The sequence below is a fragment of the Giraffa tippelskirchi genome, chromosome 1 (genome assembly GCF_054371585.1).
Source record: "Giraffa tippelskirchi isolate mGirTip1 chromosome 1, T2T-mGirTip1v1.2.pri, whole genome shotgun sequence".
NCBI lineage: Eukaryota > Metazoa > Chordata > Mammalia > Artiodactyla > Giraffidae > Giraffa > Giraffa tippelskirchi.
Window position 1 is genome coordinate 163,490,581 of NC_137275.1, and position 13,812 is coordinate 163,504,392.

The window sequence follows — 13,812 nt, forward strand, 5'->3', positions numbered from 1 at the left end:
ATCACATGGCTGCTATTATGAGGGGCAAGATGCTTTTTTGGCATGTCCCCCATTGGCGACAGTTGGTTATGAATCTAAATAGCAGCTAAGGGCACTAAGCACTCCTTTGGATCCCTGGAACACTTCTTACCTTACTTTGGAGGGATATTACTCCTACTCTTGACTGGTTTGGGTGGCAGATTCCATCAGTCTGAAAGACAGCTTCTCTGACCTCATTTCTAAGCTGATGTTTAAGTCAGGAAGGCTTTCCTGAGCCTCTGTCAACTCACACAGGAAAGACATCAAAGAACTGGAGTGGTGCTAGCTGTCCTATAAACAAGATTTTGAGAAAGTAAATGGATTTTAAAAGAATGTAGGGATCTCTGCCACTTGGTGACAAATATTTTTTGCCGTTTTCAGCATTCAGCTTAGCAGTTTGTAGGTAGTAGGTGGCTGGCTGGCTGAATCAGTGGGTAATGTGGCATGAATCGGGAGGCAGTGTGGTGTGATAAAAGGCAGCTGGACTCTAGAAGCATGCAGACTGTGCCACGCTGGATTCCTGGGACCCTCTGCTTTTGCATCTGTATTATGGGAGTGATGATGCTTTGCTGGGAGGTTGGATAAAGATTGGAGATAATGGATTGAAGCATCTGGCATACAAATTACCATTGACTATTCAGTTGCTGTTTTTATTATCATCATCTCAGGCTCCTTGCTTGGTGCCTTTGGCTCTCATTCATCTCCTAAGTCACCCCAATTTGGGTTTCGTCTTCCCTCCTCTTGTTGCCTCTAGTCATCTCCTAGGTTGACTTGTCTCACTTATCCCTTGCCAACCACTGCTCACTCTCTACCAGAGCTCACAAACCTACCCTCATCCTTCAGACCTTCCAATTTCTCTGACAATTCTTTCCAGCCTGGAACCCTTTTTCTTTCTTTCTCCACCTTCTCATCTTTCAAGACTGGGTGATACTTGCAAGGCAATAAGTTGAGGTCTAACAACTGAGTCCTGAATGAAATCAAGGAAGCAAACCCATGGTAGCCTCATTCCTCACCCTGTTTGCCAAAGGTGTTGCTGGAAGCCTCTGGTTACCTAAGATATTTTCATGGTTAGTGACTCTCTGCATAGAGTCATATTAGGTTTGGTTATTTTTCAGATTCTTCCTCATAAAGCCATGTTTCAGAGCCCAGAGTTAGAGGGAAGGTGGAGGGAATTTCCTTCTGGGAAATTGGAGGGATCCCTGATGAGTATTGGGGAAATAAGTTTCTGTGAGTCACGTACTTTGTTAATCTGAGACACATCAATAGTAAAGAGATTTGGTGCACCTCACCTGCTCACAATAAATAAGTGGGCATGAAGTTTTAAAAGCATAAGACATGCACTTACAGTTTCTAAAAAGAGCTTAGTCATATAAGAAACCTCTAGTGCTGGATTTTTAAGGTTGCCAGTGAAGCCGAAGAGAGACGATTCAGGAGAGGTGTCCACTAGACACAGTGTAAGCCTAACCCTTCTTCCTCTGTCTCAGCTTCCCTGAGCTCTATAAAGGTGATTTCTGTATGTGCTGTCTCTTCATGGAGAAAGATTTGTAATTCATCCAGTAAACAAATTCCTTTTCTCTTTAAAGTAAGATTGGGAACCATGTCGATAATGAGGAAATAAGTGACTGCAAGTGTACTGAGTACTTCACAGGGACCCCCAGAACATTGGTGTCTAGACACTTACCTCTAGGCTGGGGACTTGAAACCTCTTCTAGGAAGCAGGGGATGGGGCTGGGGAGATCTGGTCAGCTTAGGAAGAATGACTCTAGGATACTAGCACCAAAGTCCCCCCAAAACTTACTTAGATCACCCTAAAGGGATGCTCAAAGTTAATAAGCACTAACCAGGCCCTCAGAGAATCCATCAGCATTTTAGCTCCCCCGTCATGAACAGACAACCAAGATTCCCAGACAGCTTACAAATCCCTTCAGTAATCATAATTAACAAATAAAAACAGAACTAGGAAGAAACAGGCTATTCAGGAAGAAAACAACTTCATCGCCATAAACTGTAATAAATATCTGGAGAGAGATAGACATACTGCATCCTTGAAGTCAGAGCAGTAATAAAGGACAATTTAGAAAACAGAAAGTGCTTTTGGAAAAAGAGCTTTTAACAGCAGAAATAAAAATAATGCAAAAGAGAAGTTAGGAGATAAAGCTGAGAAAATCTCCCAGATAGTGGAGCAAAATGACAGAGGTAAAAAGATAAGAAAATAGAGGAGCAGTCCAGAAAGACTTTGATAAGTCCATGATAAGACTTTGTGAATAAGAAGATTAAAAAAAAGAGATAAATCAGTGATAAAACAGGTCCCTAAAAACTTCCAGAACCGAAGAAGAGGAATCACTAGATTCAAAGGATACACAGTGTAATGAATGAGAATAGATTCACACTAATGCACATCATGTTTCCAAAAACACTGGAGACAAATATAAGATCTTAAAAACATACAGAGAGAGAGAAAATAGGTCACCCAGAAGAGAGCAATCAAAATAAGTGTGGACTTTTTTTTTTTAACTTTTTGTTTTGTAAAGGGTTATAGCTGATTAACAATGTGATAGTTTCAGGTGAACAGTGAAGGGTTTCAGCCATAAATATACATTCTCCCTCAAAGTCCCCTCCCCTCCCATCAAGCTGCCACATAACACTGAGCAGAGTTTCATGTGCTATACAGTAGGGTCCTTGTTGGTTGTCCCTTCTTAACAGCAAGACCGGAACCAGGAAGGTATGGAGCCATTCCTTCAGAATTCTGAAGACAAATGATGCTGCTCTAGAATTCCATACTTAGCCAAGCTATCTTTGTGTATGAGGGAGGAAGAAAGCTTTTTTCTGGAATGTATGAGCTCAAGAAAGAACTCTCCGAGGCATGCCCTGCCAAAAGAGGGCATACGCCTAGAAAAAAGATACAGAAAAGGTGAGATACCATCACCGACTCAAAAATACATGAGTTTGAGCAAGCTCTGGGAGATGGTGAAGAACAGGGAAGCCTGGCATGCTACAGTCCATGGGGTCACAAAGAGCGGATATGACTGAATGACTGAACAGCAACAACAACCAAAAAAGCAGGAGATCCAACACATGAAATAGTGAAAGTATTCCTCAGGGAAGTGGCAAAGAGAGCCTTCAGGGTGCCAGCTCTGCAGCAGATGGAAAGGGTTACTGGTTCAGATGGAACAATGTGGCAGGAAGAGAGAGCTGTCACTGTCGTGATGCTTGTGGCCACTGTCCTCTCTTAAACTAAATGCAACATGTCTGGGTGAAACTGGCCCAGTCTTTTCTGCGCTTGGCCTGCCTCTGCTCCATCCCTGCTCCCTGGGTCAGCAGAGACATCTATCATAACCCCACAGATGTGTCTGCTTTGCCCTTTTTCTTTTTTAAAAAAATTGTGGTAAAATAGACATAACATCAAATGTACCATTTTAGCTAACTATTTTTCATGACCAGGGCTGGACTCAGCAGGATGGCGTGAGATTTCCTCACCTACTCAGAATGGGGTGCAGTTTAAAATACACAGATTGTTTATTTCTAGAATTTTTCATTTAATGTTTTCATACTGTGGTTGCCAGGGATAACTGACAATATGGAAAATGAAACCATGGGTAAGTTGTGACTACTGTATGTGTCTAAACAAGATATGTCTTAGTTTTAAAACACTGGGTAGCAAGCACAACCTAGTTATATAAGGACAGGGTGATATTACCTCTGTTAGATGAAGACTCCCAGGAAAAGAAGCTTAAGATTGGCATTTCTTTAAGATAGGTATTTCATATCCTTTGGCTACATACTGAGAATTGGAGTTGATGGATCAAAGAGCAGTCCTATTTTTAGTTTTCTGAGCATCCTGCATATTGTTTTCCATAGTGACTATACCAATTCACATTTCCACCGACAAAGCAGAAAGGGTTCCAACTTTTCCACATCCCTATCAGCACTAGCTATTTTGCTATATTCTGGTTTTGTATTTTATAGTAGCCATCCAAATGGGTGTGAAGTGGTATCTCATGGTTGTTTACCTTGTTTGTGAGAGCTAAGGGAGTGTGTGGTGAACTCAGAGACACAAATTAGAGGACAACTCTTTACCACATTTCTGGTAGACATCTAGTATCTGGGTAATTCTACAGTATCGCCAAATGCCCCTACTATGGAGACTGTAACAAGTTCACACAAAATGTCAATCTGTCAAATGGAATGATAAAAATCCTAGATTTTACAGCAACAAACTACAAATGATTAAAAGGATACAGGCAAGCAACAGATACAACACAGAACATTCTTTTCCTGGAGGGCTCTAAAACTACCAGTTTCCAAAAGTGTCCCTTTCACCTATGTTAGGACATATTTTGGTGTCAGAAATATATATGAGTTTTGAGCTAGGTATGCAATTGCTCTCAAAGAAAGCTGTGTTATACTTTATTTATACTTTATATATTTATGCAGGTAGGAAATAATTACACAGGAAATGCCCTGCCCTTCCCATTCTCCAGCCAGTCATGCTTCTTAATCCACAAATCCAACGTTTATTTGCAATGATCAGTCTAAACAGAGCAGATAATTCCTGTTAAAAACACATTATAAGTAGACCCTCCCAAATCTTTCTGCTTAATACATTGACAAAATTATAGCAATGGTCTGACAAAGACATTCTCTAGTGGGGAAGGGGTGAGTTACGGACCTCTTTATTTGGGAGAGGGTTAGTTGCTTTACAATGTTGTGTTAGTTTCTGCTGTACAGTGAAGAAAATCAGCTATATGTATACATATATCCCTTCTTTTTTGGATTTCCTTCCCAGTTAGGCCACCACAGAGCATTAAGTAGAGTTCCCTGTGCTCTGCAGCAGGTTCTCATTAGTTATCTATTCTATGTGTATTAGTGTACATAAGTCGATCCCAATCTCTCAGTTCATTCCACCACCACGCCATTTCCCCCTTGGTGTCCTTATATTTGTTCTCTACCTGTGTGATTTTATTTCTGCCTTGCAAATGGGTTCATCTGTACCATTTTTCTAGATTCCACCTATATGTGTTAATATGAAATATTTGTTTTTCTCTTCCTGACTTACTACAAGACCCGTGTTAACCCTTTTCCTTTTCTTCTTTCCCCAGGACTCAGATGTGACCTTGCCCACTGACTCCCAGGGAACCTAAAGGCTGACTCTGGCTCTGAGAATTTTCAGCTTACCTTTTCCTGGGAGTCTTCATCTAACAGAGGTAGGGTCACCTGTCCTTACATAGCTAGGTATGTGCTTGCTACTTAGTGTTTTAAAACTAAAATATATTTTGTTTAGATGCATACAGTAGTCACCACTTATCCATGGTTTTGCTTTCATATTTTCAGTTACTCTTGGTCAAAACATTAAATGAAAAATTCCAGAAATAAACAGCCCGTAAGTTTTGAACTGTGCCCCATTCTGCGTGGATGAGGAAATCTTGCACCATCACACTGGGCGCAGCCCAGGTAGTGAATCATCCGTTTGTCCTGTGTATCCTGCTAATTGGTCATTCAGTAGCCTTTTAGTTTTTCAGATGACTGTTGGTGATATCACAAGGCTTGTGTGCAAGTCACACTTATGGTGAAGAATCTGCCTGCAAGGAAGGAGATGCAAAAGACACAAGTTCAATCCCTGGGTTGGGAAGATCCACTGGATCTTGGCAACCCACTCCAGTATTCTTGCTGGGAAATCCCATGGATAGAGGAGCCTGGTGGGCTACAGTCTATGGGGTCACAAAGAGCTGGACTTGACTGAGCACATGAGCCACAGAGAGCCACAGAGAACAATTTGAATCCACCAAAAAGAAATAGTAAAGTACTTCGAGTGAAAAAAGTGAAAGTTTTTAATTTAATGAAGAAAGGAAAAAAATGTATCTGAGGTTGCTATCTATGGAATGAATCTTCTATCAGTGAAACTGTAAAGAAGGAAAATGAAATCCATGCTAGTTTTGCTGTTGCAACTCAAACTGCAAAAGTTATGAGCAGTGTGTCAAAAGTGCTTAGTTGAGATAGAAAAGGCATTAAAGTTGTACAATAGGTATTTTGAGAGAGAAAAAGCACAGTTACATAACTTTTACTATAGTAGATTGTTACAATTGTTCTATTTTATCATTATTTATTGTTAATCTCTCATGGCAATTTATAAATTAAACTGTGTCATGGGTACTTATGTATGTATGTATAGGAAAAACATAGTGCATACAGTGTTCGGTACTATCCATGCTCTCAAGTGAGCTCCCCTGGTGACTCAGACAGTAAGGAAGCTGCCTCTCATGCAGGAGACCTGGGTTCAATCCCTGGGTTGGGAAAATCCCCTGGAGAAGGGAATGGCTACCCACTCTAGTATTCTTGCCTGGAGAATCCCATGGATCGAAGAGCTTGATGGGCTACAGTCCATGGAGCTGCAAAGAGTCAGACATGACTGAGTGACCAGAACTTTCCCTTTTTTTTTTTTTTTTTTTCATGATCTCAGACATCCACTAGGGGTCTTGTGGTGTACCACCTTCAGAAAAGGCAGACTATTGTGCACATAAGTAGAAATGCTGTAAAGAACAGCAAGGGACTGATTAACCCAAATTAAGGTAAATGTGTACTTGGAGGTGGGAGGTAGGAATGTGGTTAAGGAGGGATGTACAAGTGGTCTCTCAAGAGTGGGCAATGTTCTGTTTCTTAACCAGGATGTACATACATGGATCTTTACTATTTCTCAAACTGTACAATTTTAGACTTTCTAGATGTTTGACATATTTTACAATAAAAACCATTGAGTAAGTTATAATATTCTGGAAATATCTCAGTGGTTCGAAGGTGTACTAGTGAATTCATACAGAAGCCAGCCCATCATTTTGACCTCTGTATTCTTTGACATATTCCCCAAAGTCAGGTTAGGGTAGGGAGATAGTAAAGGGAAAAAAAAAACCCTAACCTAAGAAAAGGCAGGCCACTAGAATCTGACCTTCTCCCCTTACACCATAGCTGTGCTTCATTGGACAATAAAGCTCAGCTGCTGCTTTCATGGAACATGAAGATTGGTGGGACAAAGAAGCAAGTGAATATAGGCTCTGCAGGTGGGGAAATGGAGCACACAGAAGGGATCTCTACCTACTAATCACAATGTGAAAATAAGATAGTACCATAAATTTTATACACACACACATATATATGTGTGTGTGTGTGTATTATTTTGAAGGGAATTTTTCTACTTTTGGGCTTAAATAGAAGGCTATAGAAATTCTATCTTAAAAAATATGAATAAAGGATCATTCTTGCCTCTTTTTTGTCTCCCACCTCCAACCCTCCTACACATCTACCTCAGTTACAGTATTTTGCACATTCTATCCCATCTGTTCATGTGTTTGCCTCTACCATAGATCATAGGCTCTCGAGGGCTGGGCTCTTCTTACCTTTGTGTCAGATATACTTGACTCAGGCACTGCTATTTTTCAAGGACTGAGGATCAAGTCTCTCTTATTATGTCCTCTCCCTGCCTGTAGCCCCGTTGGCCCCTTTAGTCTCTTCTGTAACACTGTCCCTTGCTTAATGAAACTCCAGACACTCTGGACCCCTTCCTGTGCCTCAGTCATGCTGAGCTGATTCTCACCCCAGGGCCTTTGCACATGCTGTTGTCTTTTCCTGGAGGGTTCTTGCCTCAGTTTGTTCTTCCTACTCAGGTCTCGGCTTAAATGTTGTCCTTTGGGAGAGGTCTTCTACAACCACTGTATTTAATGCCACCTTTTTCTCTGTCTTCTTGCCTGCCCCTCCATCCTATTAACCTTGACTTATTTTCTCCAAAGCATTTTCACTACCTGAAATTTGCTTATTTATTTACTTGTTTATTTATTGTCTCTCTTCTCCATTACAGCAGGGCTCTTCATTTGTGTGTGTGTTTGTTTTTCTTGTTTGTTTTTGTGCTGTATCTCCAGTAGCTAAACTATTACCTGGCCTACAGTAGGCACTCAATCCAGTTTTTGAATAAGTAAATTAATGGATGGTACTGTGTTAAGTATTTATATAACTGAGATGCATAACTGCATCTTGAAGAATTTAGTAATGAACAAAGGTGACTCAAGATTAGTGTGCTAATATAGTATCTAACACATAGCAGGCACTCAGTAAATATTTGTCCAATGAATAAATATACAGAGTATGTAAAGGATTCTTGAAAATCAATTTTAAAATCCCACAAACCAATACATAAGCTGGCAAAGGAAAAACTTCTAAAAGTAATGGGTTTAGCAGAGTTGCAGGATTTGAGGTCAACATATAAAAATCAATTTTATTTCTGTATACTAGCAATTGAAAAGCAATCTTTTTTATTTTTTAAAAATTTAGTATATTTATTTCCCCTTTTTCTTTTTTTTTTAAATCAGAGTATAATTGCTTTACAATATTGCATAGTTTCTGCTATACATTGAAAGTCAATCAGCTGTATGTATACATATATTCCCTCCCTCCCACCCCCACCCCATCCACCCATCTAGGTCATCACACAGCACTGAGCTGAACTTTAACACATCTGTTTTAAAATATTTTTAAATTGAAGTATAGTTGATTTGCAATGTGTTAATTTCTGATATCCAGCAAAGTGGCTCAGTTGTACACATATATACATTCTTTTTTGTATTCTTTTATTTTATGGTTTATCCCAGGATATTGAATATAGTAAGCTTCCCTCATGGCTCAGATAGTAAAGAATCTGCCTATAGTACAGGAGACGCGGGCCTGATCCTTGGGTCAGGAAGATACCCTGGAGAAGGAAATGGCTAACCACTCCAATATTCCTGCCTGAAGAATTCCATGGACAGAGAAGCCTGGAAGGCTAGAGTCAATGGGGTCACAAAGAGTTGGACATGACTGAAGCGACTGAGCAGGCACAAACTGCACCCCAAAAAAGAATGTGTGTGCATGCTCAGTCACTTCAATCATGTCTGACTCTTTGCGACCTCACTGACTGTAGACCACCAGGCTCCTCTGTCCATGGGATTCTCCAGGCAAGAATACTGGAGTGGGTTGCCATGCCTTCCTCCAGATGATCTTCCTGACCCACGGATCCAAACAGGGTCTCATGCATTGGCAGGCAGGTTCTTTACCACTAGCGCCACCTGGGAAGCCCTCCAAAAAAGAATACTTCGGTATAAATCTAACAAAATATGTGTAGGATTTGTATGGTAAAAAGTGGAAAACACTAATAAAACAAACAATGAATTATATATATTAAAAGACACATAGCCTTGGGATAAACCATAATGGAAAAGAATATAGAAAAGAATGTGTACAATTTCCCTGATGGATCAGTGACAAAGAATCTGCCTGCCAAGGTAAGAGACATGAGTTTGATCCCTGGTCCTGGAAAATCCCACATGCCGCAGAGAAACTAAGGCCGTGTGCCACAACCGTTGAGCCTGTGCTCTAAAGCCTGGGAATTGCAACTACTGAGCCCTCAGGCTGCAAATGCTGAAGCTCGCACGCCCTAGAGCCCATGCTCTGCAACAAGAGAAGGCCCCTCGGGGAGAACTCCTGCACTGCAACTAGAGAGCATCCCCAGGCCCACTCACCGCAACTAGAGAGAAGCCCACGCAGCAAGGAAGGCCCAGCACAGCCATAAATAAATAATAAAAATTATAACAAAGAATGTGTATATGTATAAAATTGAGTCACTTTGCTGTAGAGCAGATATTAACATAACATTATAAATCAATTATACTTCAATAAATTTTTTTTTTGCTTTTTATTTTATGTTGTGGTATAGGCAATTAAAAATGTTGTGATAGTTTCAGGTGAACAGCAAAGGGACTCAGCCATATACATACATGCTGCCACAAACATTGAGCAGAGTTCCATGTGCTATACGTACAGTAGGTCCTTGTTATTATTCATTTTAAATATAACAGTGTGTACATGATCATCCCAAACTCCCTAACTATCCTTTCCCCTCATTCCCATCCCCACAACCATAAATTCATTCTCTTAAGTCTGTGAGTCTCTTTCTGAAAAAAATTTTTTTTTAAAGACAGATAGGCATATTCATTGTTAAAATGTCAGTTTTCCTCCAAATTAACCTATAGATCTGACATAATCCTAATCAAAATCTCAGCCGAATTTTTTGTAGATATCAATAAACTGATTCTAAAATTGATATGAGAGGCAAAGGAATTAGATTAGTCAATACAACTTTGCAAAAGAGGAACCAATTTGAAGAGGCATGTCATCTGATTTCTAGAATTACTATAAATTTCCAGTAATCAAGACAGTGTGGTATTGACAAAAGGAAAGACCTATAGATCAATGAAACAGAACAGAGAGCCTAGAAATTGACCCACATATGTATATGTGGGTCATAGATTTTTGACAAAGATGCCAAATAGTCTTTTCAACAAAATAGTGCTAGAACAACTGGACATTCATAAGCGCAAAACAACAACAACAACAACCTTCAACTCATATCCTGTACGGTATATAACAGTTACCTAAAATGCATTATAGATGCACCATAGACCTAACTGTAAAACCTAAAAATATAAAACTTATAGAAGATAAAATTGGAAAATCCTTGTAACCTTGGGTTAAACAAAGATTTCTTTGCTTAACCTTGGTTTTAACCTTGGGTTAAGCAAAAGATATGTTAACCTGAAACACGATCCATAAAAAACAAACTGATGAACTTGACTTCATCAAAATTTAAAACTTGTGCTCTGTAAAAGACACTTCAGAGTGTGAGAAGACAAGCCACAGGCTGGGAGAAAATATTTGAAAATCATATATCCAATAAAGGACTTGTATCTATGACATAAAAGAGTTTACAAAACTCAATAATAAGAGAACAAAACCCAGTTTTTTAAAAAAGACCTGGTGAGAGTTTATTTAGATACAACTGACAAGAAAATTTGCAAACCCCAGTTTTTTCAATGGGCAAAAGATTTGAACCAACACTTTGCCAAAGAGAATATATGGAGAGAAAGATGAAAAGATACCACATGAAAAGGTATTTCACACTATTACTCATTAGAGAAATATAAATGAAAACTACAATGAAATACAATTTTACATCCACCAGATTGTAAATATGTTTTTACAACTCCAAGTAGTGTGGAAGATGTAGAAAAATGAAACTTCTCATGGCCTATTGATAGGAGTATAAATCTGAACAGTTTCTTTGGCAGGCAATTTGGCATTTATCTAGTTGGGTTGAAGACTCACATACCCCCATGACCCAGTAATTCTACACCTAGATTGAGAAAGTCTTGAACATGTGCACAAAGAAAATAATGTATACAAGAATGTTAGGTACAGCATTTCATAGTAACAGCAGAAAATGTAGAAAAATGTCCATCACAGGTGAACAGACAAACTGTGGTTTATTGCTACAATGTCAAACAATATAGCAGGGGTTAGCAGACTATGCAGCTCATGAGTCAAATCCAGCCCAACACTCTTTGTGTAAATAAACCTTTATTGAAACCCAGCCACCCGCAGTCCTTGATGTACTGTCTATGAATGCTTTCCTGCTATAGTGACATCATCGAGTAGTTGCAACAGAAACTACATAGCCCACAAAGCCTAAAATATTGACTGTTTTCCACAAGAAAGCAACACCAAAAAATGAATCAGAGGTGTGTATCAGGGTTCAACCCAGAGAAACAAACCATCAGTCAGGGTTCACCTAGAGCGGAAAACCAATGGGAGATATATGGTAAGAGATTTACTGCAAGAAATTGGCTTACATGATTGCAGACTTGGCTAGTTTAAGTCCAAAATCCACAGGGTAGGCCATCAGGAAGGGCAATCTGGAACTGTCAAGCAGGAGGTGAAGCTGCTGTCCACAGGATACTTTTTTCTTCTTCAGAGAAGCCTCGGCTCTGCTCTTGATACCTTTCAACTGATTGAATCTTGTTCATCCAAATTACGTAGGATGATCTCCCTCACCTGAAGTCAACTGGTCAAGGGCTTTAATCACATCTACAGAATACATTCACAATAATACCTAGATTAGCATTTCATTGAATGACTGGATACTACAGTCAAGTTGACAAATAAAACTGACCATCACATGTATTACTAAAGATAGATCTTATAAATATAATACTGAACAACAACAAGTTACAAAATGATATGTGTGGTATGGTAACTTTTATATAAAACTTAAAATAATCATTGGAATTTAATGCCATTGATGGATACATGGATATATAAAACCATGTGGAACACTGATAAACAGCTACTGTATGATACTGTTTGACACTAGGGAGGAAGAAAAGGAATAGAATTGAGGGTGGGTATACTGAATCTGTGGAGAAGGCAATGGCACCCCACTCTAGTACTCTTGCCTGGAAAATCCCATGGACAGAGGAGCCTGGTAGGCTACAGTCCATGGGGTCGCTAAGAGTCGGACACGACTGAGCGACTTCACTTTCACTTTTCACTTTCATGCATTGGAGAAGGAAATGGCAATGCACTCCAGTGTTCTTGCCTGGAGAATCCCAGGGAGGGGGAGCCTGGTGGGCTGCCGTCTATGGGGTTGCACAGAGTCGGACACGACTGAAGTAGCTTAGCAGCAGCAGCATACTGTATCTGTAATTTTTTTTTTTTTTATGGCAAGAGACTCCAAAGCAAGGGAGGCATGTAGGAATCTTATTAAGCTTGACCCTTTATTACAATTTTTAAAATATATCATTGTTAACACTTGTTTGTATGTTTGCAATTCTACACAATCATTAGTTTTTAAAAAATCATAATGATTGGGCTTCCCTAGTGGCTCAGTGGTAAAGAATCCACCTACCAGTGCAGGAGACACAGGTTTGATCTCTGATCTGGGAAGATCCCACATGCCACGGAGCATAAAGCCAAGAGCCACAACTATTGAGACTGTGCTCTGGAGCTTGGGAGTCACAACTACTGAGCCCATGTGCCGAAACTACTGAAGCCCGAATACCCTAGAGACCATGCTCTGCAACAAGAGAAGCCACTGGAATGAGAAGCCCAAGCATCACAACCTGAGAGTAGTTTCTGCTCTCCACAGCTAGAGAAAGCCCACACAGCAGCAAAGACCCAACACAGCTGATAAATAAATAAATAAACTTTAAAAAAAAACTGTAATGATTGCCGTCCTTTGGACAAACCTAAAAAGCATGTCCACACTGGGCAGTCAACTTTGAATCAGAACCATCCTGGAAAGGACCAGAGAGTAGAAGCTTCTTTTTTTTCCCCTAAATTCCAACCACCTCTTTGGAGGCTACATCAGACTTTTTTTCAGGGATCTGTATTTCAGGGACTGAGCCTCACATCCTGGGAGCCGAGCGTGGAAAATCAGTGTTCACTGTGCTGCAGCCTGTGTGCAGAGGAGAGCAGGGAGCGAGCTGTGAGTTATTCTTACTAGAGCCCTGACCTTGGCTGACCTCCACGGTGTCAAGCTCTGTAGCCAAACGGAACTCCTGACTTAAGGAGTTAGAGATAAAGAGGCAGGTGGCCAGTCACACGGCACGTGGCTGCTGATGGAATGAGACTTGTCAGACCTCCCAGGGGGCTCTCACCAGGGTCCGCCTGTGTATTCACACACTAAGAAACAGCATTGAGCATGCTTCCTGAAGAAAGTCAGATGACTTCTGACTTAAGAGGTGGTTAAGCCTGAATCCAGAGATGGGAACCTTCAGTCTACCTGCAGAAATCAATCAACTGACATTTCCTACAGCAAAGCAATATAACTCTTTTTGCAAAAAATTAACTTTTTTATGATTTGGAAAAGTACATGTTCTTTGTAAAAAATTTAGAATATCTGAAAAGCTAGAGAGAAGAAAACAAAAATTTCCCTATGCA

At 40.0% G+C, this 13,812-nt stretch overlaps 1 protein-coding gene across 4 annotated transcripts in view; it reads left to right on the forward strand.

Annotated features, from left to right (window-relative positions):
• Positions 1–13,812, forward strand: part of PIP5K1B (phosphatidylinositol-4-phosphate 5-kinase type 1 beta) — a 521,283-nt gene that overhangs the window by 139,766 nt on the left and 367,705 nt on the right. For all 4 annotated transcript variants that reach the window (XR_014057501.1, XM_081503676.1, XM_081503760.1 and 1 more), the window contains one exon: positions 5,118–5,222. The gene's annotated coding sequence lies outside the window, so the exon portion shown is untranslated. The remainder of the gene's footprint in view (positions 1–5,117; positions 5,223–13,812) is intronic.